The following is a 16,329-nucleotide window of genomic DNA, read 5'->3' as shown; positions in this document are numbered from 1 at the left end:
TTACATACTCCCTTTTTAGATCTGAAATACTGTGCACATTCTGTGTATATGTAGTGGACAGCAATTTACCCAAAAGAGCGCAAAGTTTGCAAGTCCACCTCATTTAAATGACAAAGACAGATGTGATCATCTAGACCTGTGAAAATAAATTAATGACAAACTTGCAGTTATGGATGTTATTACAACCACAAGAACCTAAACAGTCTGCTCCATTGCTTTTGTTAATGAATCAGTTGTTGGTAACAGGTCTGAATATTTAGTTTATGCCACCTGCATGTGATCATCAATAGTGCCATATTACTTCTTAAGAAGTACCCTGACACTACAGTCTTTATATCATTTGTTCTACAGAGCTATTAAGTTACAATATAATCTGTGGTGTTTCCAGTATGACAAAATGCCCAAATTGTAACTTACCATTTGACTCCACTGACAAAAATAAATCCCCAGCATCAAGTTTGGCTTCACAGACCTAAAATAAGTAAAATAAAAATATATGTTATAATTATATTGTTTTCGCCATTTATTCATGTTTGCTAATTTTCTGACATATAAACAATGTTAGTTTTGTTACAATACAGAGAATGCAGTTTAATTAAAAGGTAAATTATGCAAAAAAAAAAAAAAAAAAACCATGCCAAAAATCAGTGTCTCTGATGCCAATTATTTTATCACTACAGCTCTTTTAGTATGGAAACTCACACAATCTAGTCATACTGATCACAAGAGTTCAAAAATAAGTCAAAATAGTGAGCTGTTGTTAAGCATAAAGCATTTCAGGGTAACAAATAACTGCACAACAGAATTAAAGCAAAAATAAACACACTGGAGGACTATCTGATAAAAACTAATATAATGCTGGTTTGTAGACCATATTTTGTCTCAGTCCTCAGTGCACTCTCACAGCTTAGCATGCAGCAGTTAATAACAACTTAAGTGATTACATAGGGGTAAACAGATGACAACAAGCATCGGAGTCCTGCCAAAAGTTCTTTTGAACCCAGTCAGTTATTGGAAATATTGCCAAAATGAACTTCCACCAAAATACAACAGCCTGTGAACTTGAAAGAAATTTACAAGTACAGAGACAATATGAAATAAGCTTTATTAATTAGCTGAGTTAGCTTGCTAATATCGCAACAGTGGTTGAGTGCACAACCTTAAAGCTAGCGGCACAATACTTGTGATTTGGTCAGTGCCACATTAAACCCATAAAAAAGGTCATGTGTCAGTTTATTAGGTCAAGTTTGGTCATGACACACAAGCTGGACCTTGTCGGCTAAAGTTACATTAGCTAAAGCAAACATTTCGGTAAAAGAGAAAAACACACATCATGCACTGTTAGACTTTTCATCTCCACTTTACGGTAACATACTGGCATCACTGTTGCCAGCGTCATACCGTGACGCCATATTACGGTAGCTTACCGTTGTGCAGGATGATACCGTTTTTTGCTGTTGTGGTATAATACTCTTGGACAAATTATGGTAACGCACCGTAGCGGTTTTTATTACGGTATCTCACTGAGATACCGTTATGTCGTTATGTCGTAAATTACGTCAACAAAGTAACATTATACTGTGATTAAGAAATTGGTATACTACCGTTTTTCCACGGTATGTCACTGTAAGCCCGCTACAAGGTAATAAACTGCAGTATATTTACCAGTAACTTACCGTTATCACGCATCATCAGTACCAAAAATATTAATCGCTGCTAGAGGATACAGGCGGTTCCTACAGGCGGTCATTTACTGTTTAACACGTCGTAATTTACCGTAATTTAAGGAAACAGTAACATACTGTAAGAGACTGGAGGGTTCCAAAAAAAAGGTATCATTTATTTATTTATATTTATATAAAAACATATATATACCCACTAAAGATCGATTGATCAAGATAGATAGATAGATACACACACACACACACACACACACACACACACACACACAAAATAATTCATGTGCTTTACACCACTTTTTATTTCTGTTCTGATTTACTGAAATACACATTTCCAAAATCAAAAACTGAAAAGAACTGAAAACATATTTTGATTGAGGAAGCACTTGTTTTTACTGAACCATGTAATCCATTATTTTCTCAGATGGTTATACAAACAATAACGATATTATGTCATATCCATATCATGGCAGACAACATATGCTCAAGTGTTGGGTTTTCTTAGTTATATTTTGTAGGGTCTTAAACCTACAATGTGAAGTGCCTTGCATTCATTTTGTTGGCACCATATAAATAAACTGAATTGTAATGAATATAATATCAAGCCCCAAACTTCTGCCTGTATATACACTTTATCCAAAATACTGGCTCACACCACCAAATCAATGCACAAAGCAGGGTCCACAAGGACATGGATGAGTGTGTGTGGTGTGAAGGAACTTGACTGACCTGCACTGAACCCTGACCTTGCTTTGTGGACTGAGTTCATTGATTTGTAGGGTGAGCCAATACATGTGACAATTAAAGTGTAAGTAGCTGAAATAATTTTTAACAAACGGGTAAAAGAAGGAAAAAAAAAATCAAATCTGTTGCACTCAAAAAACCTATTGGACAGAGACAGCGTCTTGCAAGATGGCGAGAGAGCTTGTCTTCATTGTTGTTCGTCTTGTGTAAATGTCCAGAAAGCATGGGCCATGGATCATCTGTGGAGACACAGGTAACAACACATTGGTCACTTAAATTATACAAGAAATTCACTAAAAATGGCAAAAACAGTTACCTAATTTGAAGTTCTCCACTCAAATTCAGTAAGCCACTGGAGGAAAGTTGTGACATGAGGGTTAATGTGAACAACCTTTCGCTTCACAGTGGTCCCAGTCTTTCTGCTTGTCCCAACCTTGGAGGTACATTTTGTTCCCTCTTCAGGGTTTATCCTTACAAAAAACCTTAAAACATGCCATAATAAATAGTAACATACAGTAACATTGAGTTGTGATTTGAAATAATGAGTTACTTAGGGATAATTTATTCATCATCTATCACAATTAGCTGACTGTTCAAACATACCTCTGAATCAGTTCCAATGTCGCACACGCTGACTCCTGGTATTCCAGGTTCAATACATAGAATGAACCAAAGAAGACTGACAGCATCAGCAAAGGTGTTCTCTTTGTCCTGCTCAACAATTACACACCCCTCTGCACTCACCATCCAGCAGGTGGCGGTCATTGAACTTTGTCTTTAAATGTATAGGGGCAACATGTTGTCATTATGCAACATAAAATAATTTCAATACTTCACTTCTTCACACTGTCTAGATAATCAAAAAGCAAATACCTACGTACAGTTAATTATTAATGGCCTTATGTACATAAGTTCGTTTTAACATATTAGAATTGTACATAATTGGGAATTATTCTGCACATTAAACACACCTAATAAAGAGTCAGCCCAATTAAATTACTGGAGCTGAATCAACTGTATGGTTATTTTGGAGTTTATAGTTTGTGCTGCTGTTAAACTTTACAGTATTGACTTTAGTATTTCTGCTGTTGGTGTAGCTAGACTACCATGTTGATCAGTAATGTGAAATTTGATATTGTTACTTTGCTGGATTCACTGAGACACATGTCCAACAACCTTGGTTTATAAAGGAAATTACAGAAATTTGAGCTAACAAAACAGAGACCCGTGTCCACGAAAAGCTCCTGTGCCAAACAGAAACTGTAATATGGTCTAATCAGCTCTATTTCATAAATGACTTCTTACCAAGCATAATCAGCCTTGGGGTGCTTGGCAGGTTGCTCTCTGCTTCAAGGGACATCCTGGTAGATGTTTCCTGCCAGAAAAATGACCAGGACATTTTATGTAACAAAAAACAAAACAAAAACAGGACAGCAAACAACAGCATTAAACATCGAGCTGTATGAAAAGAAGCTTACATCTGCTAAGACAAAGAGGGAGTCTTCATCTTCCTTGTAATACTTCATCATGAGAAGTATGGCTGCTGTGCCAACCTTGTTGTTGGTCAAAACTCCCTCACTTTCTATCTGCTGGATGAGTGTCCTTATACCGAGTGTCCTTATTGAGCTTCTGGCTGGAGAAATAGTTAATAATCCTTCTGCCTTTGGTTATGAGGGCCTGACCTAAGCGCTCACTGATATCGATGCCTGTGAGTTTGTAAAAGTGGTTCGAAAGACCTTTCCGAGTAAACAAGAATGGCCACTGCTCCTGAATTTCAGCTACTGAAAGTGAGGGACAACTGTTGATAAGCTGCTGCTGAGAAATATATGTGAGGCACATGAAGTCATCCACATCAGGTCTCTCCACAGCTCCAGGTCCTTGTGAATTAAAAATTGTTAACAGGATGTGTTTCTTTTCCTCTAAAGAAGCTGGCGTTTCCCCCTCAGGAAGTTCAACTGGTTGCCAATATATACAACTATAGCTATCCACAAGGCATCTAACTTTTTTAGGTGAGGTTGCATTACTGTTGGGACTGTAGTCTTCCTCATTCCTGGTTCTCTTTGTTTGACGAAGTCTATGTGTTGTATTATCTCGATTAACATGTTCAACTCTAGATTTGATGCTTCTTAGTAGTGAATAATGTCCACAACCCAGTCTTTCTCCTTTTCAGTAAAATCTGCAAATGTTTGAGGGTATCTGTTTACAATGATTTTAGCAACTTCTTCACAAGATGCACGTTTAGGGTTCCTGCAGTGAACTTGCATGGCCTCCACAACAATTCTAACCATACTTCTCCTGTCCTCTGGATGAGCTCTGTCCCCTCTTGTGATTGCATGCGACAATCGGAGTGGAAATCTTTCCCAAGGAATCTGTAAGTGTGAGACCCAAGAGCTGGAGTAATGGTTGTACATAGTGGTGGACGTGGAGGAGGAGGGGTGAGGTGGATGGCTTGATGTTTCAGCTGATACAGCAGGGCAAGGCTCCAGAGTAATGGTGTCATTCAGGTTCTCTGGTCTGTTGCCATCTAAGAAAATAAATAAAGATCATTGGAAAAGCTACCTTAAAAAGCTACTATGTCAACAAATATGTCCTCACTAAAAGATGAACCCTTCAATTAGGATTGAGTAGTAACGGCAAGGCAGTTTTGGGGACCTTGTCTGAAGATGAAAAGAAGCTATCCCAGGACTGCAAAAGAACTACAAACTCAAGGTCTTGCATTGAAAAGACCTTGAGTCAATATATTTTACAGTTTGTCACAATTTCAAACCCTTAGTTGTACCACTACCAATGAAAGGTTAATGGTGTTAGATTTAGTGTCTACTTTTGTTTATGTTTTCCGTGTTAAGTATCTACCAGACAATGTGAGCCCCAAAACGCTCTTCAATATTATACTGTTAAAGTACATGTGTAGTATGGTGAAGGGAAAAAAAAGCTAATCAGTGACATGTGAGTCTATGAGTGACCTTCAAATCACAGACTCAAGTCTATGATTTGTACAGAACCTACACAAACCTCCTTTAAATGCAAGAAGTAGTTTACATATTTGAATTGGTGTGAGAAAGGGTTTGAGATCTTCCGCCTCCACAAACACTTACTTTTTTGTTGTACACCAATAACGATGTTCTACAATGCAGATTATTTTCTCTCTGTCTAGTGTCGGCAGGAGGCTTGTGAGTTCCTCTTCAATTTCCATCCCTGAAAGAGAATTAAGAGGAAACTGAATGGTGTAGGGAGACAACAAAGAGGCCTGCCATGTTATAAAGTGGTGGTGGGTAATAATCCATCAGACTGTCAGCATTTACACAAACACTTCTTTCTGTAGGGCAACGCAAGCAGTGAAGTCCACGGTCAATGAGAAGTACTGAGTGATGCAACTCGAGCACAAAGTACAATTCAGAATCGTTAACAAGTATAACAGCTATCTTCCCAAAAACCAAGCCATCATCAGTGTCATCTACAATGGAAACATAGCCTTTGACATACTTGGTACCTTTGTAGACAACTGCTGACACATCCAAAGTTTGCCACAGCTTCTTGAATGAGAGCGTTGTAAAGATGAGGATTCTAATCACTTGTTTCTCCAATCATTTGGACTATAGGTGGAAACATTTGGCCCACTGAGAGGTAGGACTGCAGTAACTGATGCCGTTCAGTCTTGCATAAGTTGACAAAGTTATGCAAGACTGAACTTGTACATGCTTTGAAATACGAGTGCTTGCTCTCAAACCTAAGGGTGCACAAACGAATGAGTGGTCCAAAGTGAAGGATAAGCTCTGCATAATGTAACAAATAGTGATGTTTTGCTTTTAAAGCTTTGTCAGGAAACCTACTGTGTCTCAGATATATATAGTCCTCTATGAAAAAGTTCTTGATTGATTTTGTCCACTTCTGCTTGTGGAATATTAAATGAAGACAGTTTGTCAGACAGTACTGCAAGAACATCGTGCATTGCACAGCTGAGAAGATCCTGAAATTCCTCTATGATGCTCTGTATAGTGCTGGTTGGTAAGAGCATTTTAGCCTGCATTTTTAAATTACACAAAGCCAACTGTCTTCTAATAGATTAACTGTGTCCTGTCCTTGTATTATGGCAAATTCCCCAATTTCTTGTTGCCCTTGACTGCTGAACTGTCTACTTATGCTTTCGAGAAATACGGCTGGAAAATGATGTTCGGACACTGAAGTATTTAGAGCAATCTTCAAATGGACATAATACTTTTTTCCCGTCTTTGATGTGAAATCTGAGATGGGCACAGAGTTGTAAAGTTTTGTGCAGCATACCCACATCCAGGAACTTGACAGCTGAGGTCACCCGTGAACTCATAGAACTTCTCCTCAGTGGTCTCCCTTCTTGTTCTGTGATTCCTAGGCATGTGTGAATGAAAGGCAGAAAATGTTCTGAACGTGGCAGGACAGTTCTCAGTTCCACAAGAAAGCCTATAGTTAGCTACATGTTTGTGGCTTTTAACATGCAAACTGAACAATATAAATTTGCGTGCACAGAAGCCACAAAATTTACAAATACACATAGTTGCAAAAAGTTCAATGACCAATTACCTTTCCTAAATGACATATGCAATGCAATGCAATGCAAAAAATAAGAGTATTGTCAATAGGGACCAATTCCCAGTTTTTACATGATCAAAATTATTAACAAAAGGCTTCAATAACAGAAAATGTGTGCTGACAAAAGACAAGAGAGCAGTGCACAAAAATGAAAAGATATTTGAGCTCGACGCTTTAATGGGTTTAGCCTGACTAAGTCAGCACTCCGCACCGTACAGGTAGTACAAGCACATCTGACAACACTGACCAGCTAACAGCTTTAAGCATTTGGGCGCAACCTCGGTAGTTCACCGATTCACCTGTTGCAAACGTCCAACTTTCTATCAAGTCTCATAAATCCATCGGCAACTATTACCTAACTAGTCGTTTGAGTCTCCACATTCATAGATATTGATATTTTGTCTTAGCATTTGAATAAAAATAACCTGGCACGGTAGCTGAAAAGTCAAAACAAACAGTAATAAGAACGCATTTCTGACTTCTCTCGAATAAGTGAAAAAACACTTACCTTCAGACTGATTAGCTGGTGTCAGTCCAACTTTAATGTGTCCCATGTCAGTCCGTTTTAGGGAAAAAGTGTTAAGTTTAGTTGTTTCATTTACTTTTGAGATACTCCCTCATGGACGAGAAATTTGGAGTCTAGCAGAGTTGTCACAAATAGCATACGATCTTCAGATATAATCCAATCAACGGTGCATTTAACCTGACTGAACTCCATCCAGTTACCTCTGACTACTTCTAAGTTGCACATCTTAACGGTCCGTAAATTGTCTCTGTTGTTCTTCCACCATCTCATTATCACTCTGTGCTGCAGCGAACTGGATCTGTGGCACAGAATAGTTGATGGCCATGTTGTTCTCCTGCTTTGCAGCTTTGTTTGAGTTTGAATTGCGTCTTAAACGTGCAAAACTAAGAAAAGCAGATCAATATTTTCTTCTTCTTGTTATTTAATGGTGGTTGGCAACCAGCGAAAGGAGCATTAGCCGCCTCGATCAATATCTTCTATCCGCCATTGTTGTTTTTGAAAGTGTGCGCCATACGTCACGTTGTACGTCAGGTAAAGGTGTGGTCTCGACTATTGCTCTCCCATTGAGATGTGTAACCAGTGCTACACACACCTGTCGCATAACACGCTTTAAAAACGTAACATTCGCTTTAAAAACACAACCCAATGCGCTAAACATGAACAAACAAAACACCCGTGTTACATTATCACGTATATCCAGGACATCTCTTCTGAACCAAGATGAAGTGGTGCTACAAGGAGAGTGCATTTTATAGCAGTCTGGCCTGCCGCAAAATGCACCGCTAAAAATACAGTTTCTGCTTGTCCCAGAATTTATTAAATTTGAGAGTGAAGTTGTAGGACTGATGCTGGTTAGTGGTGTAGGTTTCATGGATGTGACACCTGAACTTGTGTAAAATGACCACCAGAGCATATTCCGAGACTTCTGGTTAGTTCACTGTAGTTAGGAAATCAGTCTAAGTATCGTTACCTAGTAAGTATACTACTAATGCTTCTTGGGGACTACATTGGCCCCCGTTTTTAGTATATAGAAGTATACTTGAAATGAACTTTTAGATGTACTTTTGTTCACTATAACTGTACTAGCATAATGTCCTTTCCAGTCTATAAGAGTATACTTAAAATATACTCTACTCTAACACAATACTAAACTTACAAGTATACTATTGATTTACTTTTTAGTTTATATTTGAGTTACTTCTGGTTGAAACATAGTAATTAAAATCCAGTTGAAACATATTTTTCACATGTAACTAATCACTCCATTCCCCAGACAGTCAGATAATAGTTCCAACTATCAGAAGGCTTCCTTTGCAGAGAACTACACTCATAGTTCACGTACCAGAATTATATTGCAAACAGGTGAGAAAATGATTTGAGAGTTGAGGTTTATTAACTATTAACCGTTTTCACTCACGGTTTAAACATTTTTTTTATCCCACTTACTCTGTTCAGAAGGTAAAAGACATTACACAAGAATTTGTGACAAATTCTTGTTTAAAACATCAATTATTTGTTTCATAGTTGTTTTAATTTTACAGTTAAAGCACTGCAATGCTTGCTGGGTATTTCGTTGTACTTCTTAGTATACTTCAGTTATACTTCAAATACTTCAAATAGTGTAGCTGCAACTTACTCAAGTTAAAAATGATGCTGTATATTGTAGTTTACATGTGATACTACTCTCACAATGAATTGCATTTTATAGTAATACACTCTGAATGAGGATTTAGGTAATTACTCTTAGATCTACAGTAAAAAACAACAGAAATCCCGATGGTGTAATAGTATAATCTCAGTAACATCACCAGTTGTTACATTTGCTGTATTTTACAGCTGTTTCCATGAATACGGTGAGTTACCGTAAAAATAATGTAATCTCATGGAATTTTCCCACAATTACTTGCAAATTACAGTACTAAACTGCAAACATCCTTTAGAGTTTTTTACTGTTGATTTTGCAGTACTAAGCTATGGAAATTACTGCAAAGGCTAACAGTGTGCCATAAATTCAAAACATGTTCCAACTTTTGTAGCTCTCTTTCCTTATAGTTATAACCAATGTTACTCACCTTGAAAGCATATTCCAAAGAAGACGATTAGGAAACGTCCAAGTAAAGTGAGCATGTCGTTAACCGCCAATTCCCCATGATGCACCTCGGTAGCAGTCACGTGAGGCAGTTTTGAATCCTGCTGTGCTCAACTTACCCACATTGTCAAGTTCACATAAGTTGCTGATTTAGCTGGACATGAGTTTTCAAGTTAGCTTTTTTTGGTGTAATTGGGACGTTTTTAACTTGTAATTCTATGTTATAACAACAACTTCAGTCATCTATCGTCAAACTGATATAGAATAATATGTTGAAATAACAAACATCTAGAATTACATTTTACAGTGCAGACATTTTAAATGAAAATAAGAAAGTATTTCTTTGTGCGCCCCTTTCCCTGTTAATGCTCTACCTGCCCACCTGGCAAAACTTTGCTAGACCCGCCCCTGCACAGTTACCAGCTGTCAGCTACATAGAAAAGGATCCTGGTGTTATTTGTCTCTCAGAAACAGTTCATAACTTCAACTCATTCATGTCACCTAAAAGGTAAACCTGTTTCTCCATCACCTTTTCAGCTCTGATGATTCAGTAAGGACATCTCCTGGTTTCATCTTCATGTTTCCCTCTCACCACATATCCAAACCAATATCATGACCAGCAGCTTTACAGCTGTGGCTCCAGCAAACATCATCTGATACTAGAAAATAATATTAAATAAATTCTAACAACAGCTGATCAAGCTTAAACGTTTTAGTGCGACATCCACTGGTTTCCTCTTTCTGGCACAAAGTGGGCGATAAACAAGCAAAAGAGACGGGACTTGCGACAGAAAAGCCGATCAGCTGATCATTGATCAGTTTCATGACTGAAGTAGCAACAGGAGAGGGAGGGGGAGAGAATGAGAGAAGAAGAGGCAGCTGTGCAGCAAAGACACAGAATAACTCCAGCTTTGTCTTTTTCATTCTAGCTGAAGTCCGGGACAGACCGTTCCTTTTCAGCTCAATACGAAACGTGGTTTGCAACTCTACTAACTAACCTTATGAATAAAGTGAAGTTCACTATCAGTAACATCAAAGCACCCACCCAGCTGTATAGAAACTCCATCATGCTAGCTAGTACGCAGTATGTGTTACTGTAACTGACTGTAAAAAGTCAGCACAACGAAAATAAACTCCACCTAAACTTGGTTTATATCTGACCCAGATAGACTGCAGGTCATAACTTCTTACCTGAAATCCAGTTCACCTGACACTCGGACCAGCAGCCGCCTCGGGTCTCTCCTCCTCAGCCACCTGCTGGCCTCTGTGGGAGCTCCGCCATACCCAGATAGCAAGACGACATTGAATCTATGTTGATTTTTCATCCGAACCGTCAGATATATGGTCGGGTTGAAATGCCAATGTTGTAACAACATTGAAATACTGTGGTAAACCGACGGTCTTACTATAGAGACGTTGTAACGATGTTGATTCACCGTTGTTTTTTGTCATTGATATTTGATCTATTTGTAGTTGACCAGGTGACAACAACAACGTCGAGAAAACGTCTATTTATAGTTGACGATCATTCGCCCGGTCACCATCAAAACCATCGATTTGTAGTTGAGCATTAAATTGCACTGCAACTGATCGGGTATAAAGTACCAGAGAAAGTAGATTTATTGTTCATTTGTTATCAATGACTTGGTCTAGTTCACCAGCTTTAAAAAAAATCATGTCTACGTGCAATTTATGTATAGTTGACCGGGAAATTAAAGCAGCGATCACTTGGACTATTCCGCAGCACCCTCTCACATTGGTACATCCCCAGGTATTCATTGTCTTCTACAGTAGAGCGGGACATTTGATTTACTCTCAGCGGTTTTGACCGGAGAAGGCATCAGTTCATGCACTGCACTGGCCTGCACCACGATTAGTATAAGGTAAGAATGAATGATTTTTTTTCCTACTCGTTATTTCCATGTTTGCATTTGAATAACAGTAAAAAACTCGTTAATGTTGTACATTAACGAGTTTTTACTGTTATTACTGAGCCCGAAATTGTGTCTACTTCTTACAATCCGGCAACAAATAAACTGCACTGCGAACAAAGTATATCAACAAAGAAAACATTTTCGTTTCATAATTTCTTCGTTATATTCCCTTACAAAGCTAGCTTTAACGCTTCGAGTTTTCCTTTGTTCTTGCCGTGGCCTCGGCGCTTGACCCAGACTTTCGCTCTGTAGTTGCTTAGTACTACAAAAAATTCTAAATCTGTGATATATGATTGATAAACGTAAAGTTAACTGTATAAACGTGTTCAATGACTTTGTTACTTTTGATGATTGAGAGCACTCGCTTCAATTCGCATTACGAAAACTTTAGACTCAGTTTGAATGCTCACGTGACTGTACGTTGCACGCTGACCTAACTTTACGTTGCACGCGTACATGACTTTCCGTTTGTGCCTTGAATAATGAATAAGGCTACGTCCACACGTACCAGCGTATTTTTGAAAACGCTGATTTTTCTATGCGTTTGCACTTTTGTCCACACGTAATTTATGTCTGGCCGTACATTGTGTTTTGTATTTCCAGGCACATTTCACGAAGCAGAACGCAGTCTTCAGAGATATCCACGTGAACGCTGTGATACGTCTGACCTTCAGTCCGAAGAAGAAACCCAGACCAGTCTTAAAAGAAAGCACAAGTAAAACCCTTTTATTCACAAACATATCTTTGATTGTTAAGAATTTATGATCTTGTCTTTTATACATATCTGTGGTGCTTGCATACTGCAATATCACCACATAATATAGTCCAAAAAGTGGAAGTTTGTAAACTTTTTAAAAATGCAAAGTCGTGTACACTTGTGCACTTCAAAAATTCATTGTATACTGTACCTTCTTGCACGTCTCTGTTTCCTGTGTGTGTTGTTAGAAATCAAACTAACTTTAGGAAACAATATGCCAAAAAGCATATTTACAATTACTTAAGACCGTTTTAATTTCTTTTCTTTAGACCAAATCCCTGTACACATATACGGACTCAGAGGATGAGCAACCTACAAAAAACGGTTTCCCCAGGCCCTTGAGTGAAAATACCAGGTAATATAATACTGTCTAGTGTCTGTGTACATATCTGTCTGACACAAGGAAACTTTTTGACAAGTTGTCTGTATTCTTAAATACTTAAAAATTATCTTTTCTAAACAGCCCTCATCACTCCAGTCTGCCCCCAGCCCACTGATAGCAACCATCATAATGCCACACCCAGCTTCCGGCACCTTTCGCCACTCCGGCACAAACCGACACAGCTTTGCGATCTCGCCAGCATGCAGAGTCTGATGTCTTCCCTATAGATGGTATGCTTTTAAAAAAAGTTTTAAAGCTGCATCACAATGTCATTGTACTCTTATCTAAAAAAAACCCCAATTTATACTCCTGAATGTCATCTTGTTGTGATTTTTTTTTTTCCCTGCAGATTCCAGAGACTCTGTGAGGCCACTATTACAAGGCAAGTTTGAAAATCTTGGAATTTCACAGTTTACATGGTATAACAAATATATGTGACAGGCAAAAACTAGTAAACACAAGGGAATAGAAATACATTGTACTGCCAATACTTTGGTTTATTCTTTGTATGACTTGAAAATCAGGCTTTAGGGAAAACTAAATGACATGTTTCTATCATCAATTACATGAAGTAAACACACAAGCACTTGCATACACATTTAAGACATGAGACACGCTAATTCCATCTCATAAAATGTGTCTATAGGTGAGACGCTTTGCGTTGATTGGTGCTGCTGGACCACACTGGAGGTGCGAGTCCGCCGTGTAATGGTTTATGCCATTACAAAGGAGCTGGCCTCTGTACTCAACTGGGCAGGGAAAAAAACCAAGGACCAGACAAAGCAAAAAGGGCATTTAAAGAGACAGCGCTGTGCAGATGCATATTTGGTAAGTTTTAACATTTATTGTAGTTTTATGAGCTTAAAGTGAACAATAAAGGGATCAATTGATGTGCTGGGTGCGTTTCACATTTCCTATGTCTGTTTTTTTGCTATATTACTTTGTCTTTCTTAATAGCAAGACTTTCATGTCCGGTTAATCTGGAGATGGAGTCTTTGGTCTTCGACTTGTTTTATCCTCGGGTTGTACACTTTGTACAGCCCGAGGACCCTATGTTTTCTTTTTTTTTTTTTTTAAAGGATACACGGCACACCATGCTAAGACATATCACATTTTCAGCTTATAGCTCTTTGGGAATCAAATGCGGCAGTTTACTGATTTCCGCCTGGTGACTTTCATGTTTATCAGCCTAGGAGTTTACATACTTTCTCCCTGCTGAAGACAATTAACAAGAGCTTATTCATGTGCTCTAATTCCCTTTTTTTTGTCTTTGTTTTTTTTGTGTGTGTGTCTATTTTTGTCCTAGATGGCCTGGTGCAGCAGGTAGGGGCGAACTCTGTCTGAGTTGGTCTTTGCTCAAGCAGTCCAGAAATGGCTCAGATATGCTCCAGATAAATGCGGGTGGCGCGCAGGACGCACATCATCCATCCCCATCCCGGAGTAAATAATAAAAAGTGACGTGAAACATAGAAATGTAAATAGGAAACTTTGTCTTTTAATAAAGTATTTTGCAAATGATACATGTCTATTGACCTTTTTTTTTTTTGTTTTCAATAAAAAGCAACTGTGCGGAAAGAGGTGGAAAATCAATACCATAGCTCAACAGTGTTTCAATATCAGAATCTGACATTGTTTCAATGTCAACAGTGTTAGAAAATATAACGTCGAATCAATGTCAGGTTTCAACATTGATTCAACATCAAAACCTGACGTTGTTTCAACGTTAAAAATGGGTGCAAGAGTGATGTTGGGTCAACGTCACACTTCAACGTTGCTTCAATGACGTCGCCTGATATGGACTCAACACTGTTTCAATGTTTCCTTGCTATCTGGGTAGCCACCACCAAGTAACTGAGTTATTTTTACACATCGGCCAGCATCTGGCCAATCCACCACCTTTCATTGTTTATACCGTTACAAAAAAACACCCATCGGCCCATAAAAACGAAAAATCACCATCGGCCCACCGGGAAAATGCCCGGTATGCCCGATGGCCAGTCCAGCTATGATCATCAGAGTTGTTCATTCTGAATGAATTTAAATCACCTTTAAGACAGTCAGGTTGCCTCTCTGATGAAACTGCAGTAGTGTGTACAGGAGACACAGAACGGAAACAGAAAGTAAAGTTTTAAGTTCATTATACTCGTAAGGAGAGAGAATGTGTTGGTTGACCAGGAGGACTGAGAGACCATGAGAGATACAACAAATTATAAATGGATTAATGTCTCCCTCTGTTGGCCAACAGCTGTAAACACAGTCCAGTGATTGTACTTGGAAGCTGTGTTCAGAATTTGACATTGGAAATATGGGACAAGGAATATCCAACTGACACGTACCCTTATTTACCATGGGTGATTCGCACTACCGTATCTCCTCGAGCAGTTGGGCTACAGAGACATTTCAGATGGTTACTGAAAGATGAGAAGACGAGCTTTACAAAACTTTACACTGCATCATTAGAATGCATGTGTAAAAACGGTCCAATCACAGGGAAGAATTGATGACACAAGGAGCAGAGAGGCGGGTGTGGAGAACATGCCTGGAAATTTGTAATATAAAAGGGAGAATTTATGAAAAACTGAGTGGAATAGGCTCAAAAACTGTTTTGTACCAATTTAAAATAAACACAGTAAGATTTTAATACAAAGATGAACCATATGATCAGTCTTCCGGTGCTGATATTAAACCAAGAGCATGTCATTGTTTAATATAATTGCTGTTGATCTGGATGCTGGCAGGTCTCTAAACGTCAAAATTTTCTGGGTTGGATTTTGTTGGTCGTAGAGAAAGACGGCGGTGGGTTTGAAAACAATTTGCTGGGAAAATGACTCGCGTAACTGCTGAATCCTCAAGCGAAAAATGTATCTCTCGTATGTCTCATTCTTCTTAGGAGAGCAAAGGGCATGAAACTTTTCATTGACAACGTCAAACTTTATCACCTGGCTCATCGTATACAGTAATGCCACATTTCTTGCAGAAAGATGGCGACGTTTCCCCTCAGCTTCAAACTCTCTGGCAGTTTGACAGAATCCATTCTTGTCGTCCACGATGCACCTCAGCTTAGATTTACTCCTAGTACCATGTTTTGTTTGTCTCCTTATTTATGAAGAATGAGTCCTGTTATGATCTGCTACATGCTTTTATTAGTCACTCTTAGCTAGCAGGAAGCTAACAGCTTCTGATCATCACACGTGTTAAGTTGTTTTAAATGACAGCGAGTGTCTTGAAATGAAAGCTCTCTTTCAGTGGATTCATGCTCAACACTGAACAGCTGTAACATGTACGCTCAGTCTGACACACAACAACACACTTTACTTATATCACACTTTTATTAGCAAAGTTACAAAGTGCTTCAAAATAAACTGATCTACAGCACATTAAAGTTCATTAAAATTATTATCTAATGGGAGAGAAACGAATGAATAGGTGTGAATGTGCGAGTGAATGGTTGTCTGTCCCTGTGTGTTGGCCCTGCGACAGACTGGCGACCTGTCCAGGGTGTACCCCGCCTCTCGCCCTATGACAGCTGGGATAGGCTCCAGCGCCCCCCGCGACCCTGAAAAGGATAAGTGGAAGTGAATGGATGGATGGATGGGAGAGAAACAAGTGAAACACACTGAGCAATTTTTTCTAAAGGAAATATAAACTCAGG

At 38.7% G+C, this 16,329-nt stretch overlaps 1 pseudogene; it reads right to left on the bottom strand.

The window, feature by feature from the left end:
- Positions 1–2,513: 2,513 nt before the first annotated feature.
- Positions 2,514–7,625, bottom strand: LOC120439139 (annotated as a pseudogene).
- Positions 7,626–16,329: the final 8,704 nt, after the last annotated feature.

This window comes from Oreochromis aureus, linkage group 3 (genome assembly GCF_013358895.1).
Source record: "Oreochromis aureus strain Israel breed Guangdong linkage group 3, ZZ_aureus, whole genome shotgun sequence".
NCBI lineage: Eukaryota > Metazoa > Chordata > Actinopteri > Cichliformes > Cichlidae > Oreochromis > Oreochromis aureus.
Note: the sequence above shows the minus strand (reverse complement) of the source record. Positions and strands in the feature narration are given on the sequence as shown.